Source organism: Hemitrygon akajei, chromosome 4, assembly GCF_048418815.1.
Source record: "Hemitrygon akajei chromosome 4, sHemAka1.3, whole genome shotgun sequence".
NCBI classification, from domain to species: Eukaryota; Metazoa; Chordata; class Chondrichthyes; order Myliobatiformes; family Dasyatidae; genus Hemitrygon; species Hemitrygon akajei.
The window spans coordinates 124,711,394-124,717,304 of NC_133127.1; positions in this window are offsets into that span (position 1 = coordinate 124,711,394).

Genomic DNA, 5,911 nt, shown 5'->3' on the forward strand with positions numbered 1-5,911 from the left:
AAGCAATGATTGCATGTCAAGATCTTCATAATGGCTAAGTGGTGGAAGTACGTCATTGAGAGTGAGTTGATAAATGTGTATGAATGGTATGGACAATAAGCAAAGAGTATCTTGAGCATCTTGCCCCTGTTTCAAGGATTCAAAGTACATTTATTATCAAAGTGTGTGTGCAGAAAACAACCTTGAGATTTATCTTCCTCACAGACAGCCAAGAAACAAAGAAAACCTTGGCACACATTCAAAGAAAGCATCAACCCCCTCCAGTGCAAACAATCAAATCATGCAAAAAGTGAAAAAATGAGCAAAAAACATAGAATATGAAACACAAAATTGAAAGAGTCAAGGCATATTCAGTTCAGCTCAGTGTTCATTATTTGCAGGCTGCCCTGATCCAAAATGGCAACAAAAAAAGGAATGGGCGCAATCCAGAAACACATCATAACGTGAGCTAGAGTCCACTCCACAAACCACATCGATGAAACCTTGCCCAAGAACCAAATCCTGACAGCACCGTCACATGCAGAACACCTTCCTCTGACAGCAGCAAGCAAAGAGAGAGGCTGGTAGGTGGTGCTGAACACCCCCTTGTCTTCCGCACTCACGTCGATGATTTCAGTCTTCCTTGGCGCTTCAATTGGCAATATCGGCAAGAAATGGAGTCGATCATGGGCTCGTGTCCCATCTCCAGGCTTCTTGTTCTCAAGGCCTGATGGAACACCCTTGAAGACTGCAAAGTGCCAGATCCCTCAATCGGCCTGAAAACACATGGCCAAAGTGTAGATCGGAAGCTCCAACGGTAGCAGAGATGCACTTGAAAGAACAAGAAGACGTAAAAGAAGTGAAAGAACTTGTTTCATGAATTGTCTGGCGGATGCCAACTCTTTGAATGATTATGCAGAAAGTTTGAAGTTAATAACTCATCGGGGTGAATGATAAGTTTGTGGCCCAGGGTAGAAGGAGATGAGTTATTAACTTCAAACTTTCAGCATAATCACACTAAGAGGTGACCTGCATGTGCATGTAATGAGAGCTGTGTAACTCATCTCCTTCTACCTTAGGCCACAAACTTATCAATCACCCCTGCTGTGGACACTTTCTGGAATTCCAAGATCTGTATGCTCCATGACCACTGGACTAAGTGTGTACATGTAGGAGGGGACTATGTTGAAAAATGAATGTGCTGGGTTTTCTAAAATTGACTCCTTCTACCTTAGGCCACAAACTTATCAATCACCCCTCATGGACATACAGGATGGTGACTATATCAATGGAGATCAAAAATAACGTGTGCAATTTGAGTGGCATCCAGATAGATACTCAAACACAAATTAACGTGCTTAAAGTTTTCTTTCAATGCCATGCATGATACTTCGATGAAGTAACATTGAGGTGAGAATTAAGTTGTGTGGAAGTCATAGCAATTCATTGAGGTAGACTCAGTTGTAGATAGCGAATTTCTATGAGTTCATTCATTTCTCAAATGCTCCATTATCCATGAATAAGCAAAAGATATTCTGCAAATGCCGGAAATCCAAAGTAACACATACAAAATGCTGGAGGAACTCAGCAGGTCAGGCAGCATCTATAGAAATGAATAAATTGTTGACAATTTGAGCCAAGACCCTTCATCAGGACTGGAAAGGAAGGGGGAAAATGCCAGAATAAAAAGTTGGGGGGGGGGGGGAGGAAGACTAGCTGGAAGGTGACAGATGAAGTCAGGTGGGTGGGATAGATAAAGGGCTCCAGAAGAAGGAATCTGATAGAAGAGGAGAGAGGACCATGGGAGAAAGTCAAGGAGGGGCATGAAGAGGAAGTGATAGGCAGCTAAGGAGAAGAGGTAAGAGGCCAGAAAGGGGAATAGAAGAGTAGGGAAGGTTGAGGGAACAATTATTGGAAGGAGAAATCAATGTTCATGCCATCAGGTTGACAAACACATTGACTTTTGAAGAGTGCTAACATCTCCACATGGGTCCATTCACTTGTGCTGCAATGCCTTGATAAAAACCTGTGGAATAAATTTCATTCCAAATCTTTTTTTTAGTTACCATCTCCAACTGCTCTCAGCAAGTCTGCAAGTCTAGTTTCTAAGAACTCTGGTTTAGCAGACAGTAACACAAAAGTAACTTCAGATTTTCTGATCTCCAAGATATTTCACTCAATGCACTAAATCCCTAACATGATAGAGCTTTGAATGTTTGTTGCCATGGTTTCAGGATTGAATACCTGGGTCGGTTTTGTTCTGGAGGAGGTCCAAGATGTTTACCTCCCAGGGATCTGGGCTTGTAGATTCAATACTCTGAGGTAATCACCACCTTCTCTGAAGAAGTATCTGATGTGTTGAGAGAGATTTTCAGAGAAGATGGATGAGAATTTTAATGAGACCAAAGAGTCTAAGCTGTGCCACACAGAACTTAGAGCACTTCATTATAGAAAAGGAAAATTAAAAGATGTGGCCCAAGTTTTTAAAATGCTGAAAGGTATACTATATTTTAAAGCAAGCTACAGAGTTGGAAAGTAACTGTAGATACAAGAAAAAATGCAAAATTATGCACCTAATGAGAACAATGGTATGTGGAATAAACTCCAGGCAATAGCATCTATGAATATAACAGTGAGGATCTTCTGAAATAGGATGTAAGTGACACAGAGCTAAGCATGGATAAGAGTACAATAAGTCTTCGGCACAACATTGTGGGCCAAAGGCCTGTAATGAGCTATAGATTTCTATGTTCAATGTTCTATGTATATCTAGTAAGTTGAGAGCCAAGTGCTAGCATTTATTTCTTGGGGGGCAGAACTGAAAATGATGGGTAAACAAAAATCATACCTATATGGTACTGAACATGGTTCTGATTGCTGGCTTATAAAAATAATAGAGGCACAGGAAAGGGTGACGTGAACATCAAAAAGGCTGATGGAAAACACCTGGAAATGGTGAACAGGTTGGGTCTCCTTTCTATTGAGAAACCAACACTGAAAGAATGGCCTAGGTCTTTGAATGTGGATACAGATGATGTTTTCAGTGTACTTGTTAGGAGTTTGAGGACATTTAGCGTATCACCAAAGACTTGCAGATTTCTATAGATACGTGGTGGAGAACGTTATCAGAATCAGATTTACTATTACTGGCAAATGGTATGTGTTTGTTTTGGTCTTGCAAAGACATAAAATCCATAAATTAAAAAATAAACAGATAATGCAAAAAGAAGGAATAACAAGATAGAGTAGAGTTGATGGGCCATTCGGGAATCTGATTGCCTTCCTTGACTGGGTGCATCACAACCTGGTATGGGTGCTCCAGCACAGAATCAAAAGAGGCTGCAGAGGATTGTAGAATCTGCCAGCTCCATCACGGGCACAACACTCTGTACCATCAAGGACATCTTCAAGAGGTTGTGCCTCAGGAAAGAGGCATCAATCACTAAGGATGCACCCTCTTTCTATTACTACCAAAAGGGCCAAAAGTAGTTTTTCAAATGCTGAAGCCTGAAGACCAACATTCAACAAGGTGATTTTTTTCCCAAAATACTGAAAAAAATGCTATTTGAATTGTGCAGTGTGTTATTAATGTGAAAATAATTCAACAACTTGTGGCAGGGAGGGGATACCCACTGGTGAAAATAATATTTTTTTCTTAACTTCCTCCTAGTTTGCATGAAATGCCTGTATTTCTACATTAATTATGCATCGACTAATCTGGTAATTACTGATTGAAATTAGAAGCAGAGAAGGATTGTCAGAAAGGGGAAGAGCGAAAACATATTCTCTTAGTTAGAAATGAGTGGAGAGAAAATGTCAGAACCTTAAAAAGAACATTGTAACAAGGCCATGGAAAAACACTGACATTATGCTTTATGAGTTGTGTGTTGACATAATTTAGTTTTTTTTTCAGGATGTACAGTAGCTGTGAGTGTAGATGCTGGGCAGCCAGTAGATTTGGTAATTTTGTATTTTTAGAAGGCACTTGATTAGATCTTGTGCCTAAAGAATATACAATGTGTGAACCTCAGTTATTCACAATCTTTTATTAATGATTTGCATTGAGGAACAAGACACAACCATGATGCACAATTGGGTAGGACAATTGAGAGGACATAAAGACAATGCACAAAAAATAGCTATTTGATTAGACAAGTGTCTAATAAATTGAATATAATGTGAGAAAGTATAAATATCTTAAATTTAAATCAAAGAAGGAAAATGCCAAAGACTGTTTTAAGATTCAAGATTCATAAAAATTAGCAATCTATAAGGTTTTAGGTATACTACTTGTGGGACTGCCCCCAGCCTTGCTCTCCTTACTTAAACAAGGATACAACAAGGGTGTGACAGAAGATTACTCGATTGATTTATGGTTTGATCAATCTACTCTAAATAGAAATTGAGTAAGTGGGACGTAACTTCTGTGGTTTAGAAAACTGAAGGATGATCTCAGCAAAAAGAATAAAATCATAAAGGAAAGGTGCTAAGGGAGTATTTCAACTGGCAAGAAATTCTAAAGCTGAAAAGGGATCAGCCATTAAGGACAAATGAAAAATAATTTCATACAAAGGGCTAGAAGTGATTGGAGTTCTCTTCTCCGAGCTGTGGTAAATATTTATTACTTGAGTGAGATTGATAGATGGTGGACATTTAAGAAATCAAAGCACGTGGGTTAAGTGAGGAAAGTGGTGCTGATATATAAATGTATGTATACAAGTGGAGTAAGGCTATGTTGCACATTGCTGCTATCTTAAGTTTTTATGTGCTTAATTAACAAAGTGAGGTAGTTATTAATGACTCCAACCAACTCAAGTAACTGAGTTCATTGAACCAAGTGACATTCCTTCGGATGTGAGTTGTTTAAAAAAAAGCTCACATTCTGTTTTCTTTCTTTATTTATTTGACATGCGTTCACTAATTCCTTATCAATCCTTCTTCCATTTACTTCTAAAATCCTTTAATCTTGGTTCATTCTTCTGCAATGTCCCTTATGTTCTTATAACCTTACGATTCCAGAAATGCTGGAATTGCCTACCTGTCTATCACCTCCCTTTGGTGCCCTTCCTCCTTGCCTTTCTCCCATGGTTCACTCTCCTCCCCTAGCAAATTCCCTCCTCAACCCTTCACCTCTTCCACCTATCACCTCCCAGCTTCTCAGTTCATCCCTCCTCTCACACCCGCTTCTCGGTCACCTGCCAACTTGTGCTCCATGCCCTCCCCAGGCTTTCTCATTCTGGCTTCTTCCCCCTTCCGTTCCAGTCCTGACAAGGGTCTCGGCCCAAAGCACAACTCCTTAGATGCTGCCTGCCCTACTGAGTTCCTCCAGCACCTTGTGTGTGTCAAATTGTATAGTTAAATAACAGAGCATGCCACAAAATTCCCTGCTCTAGCAAATTCTGACCCTCCATATTTACAAAAGTCTGCTTCATAAATCATTTTGAATACCCAAGTCCATTTTGCATTTTAGAACTTATTATTGGAACAATTATTTAAAAAGAGATAAATCCCAGTAACCAGAAGTTAATAAAAAGACTATGATGAAGTTATGTTGAAGAAAATTAAACAAGGATCTTTTCCAAAAGCACTGACATGTAACTACACAAAATACTAAGCTATCTGTATGCATGGAGGGCGGGAATTTCTGTATGTTGTGTAATCCAGATGAATTTGTCCAAATCTATGAAACAAATGGGGGAATTTTAGAGGAGGTTCCATTGAGCATAAATTGAGATTGCGCATTCTCAAATAGCGATTTAAAAAACATTACACCGGTAGCTGCTTACTGCCAATATTAGCCCAGTCCCCAGAGTGGAATACTGATCATGATGAGATTCTGCAGACCGCAACAACTTAAGGAGCCTCTTCAAATTAATGTTGCGTTTTCAGCAGCACAGACACCAATGATGTAATTCCAAAAGTTTTTTAATAC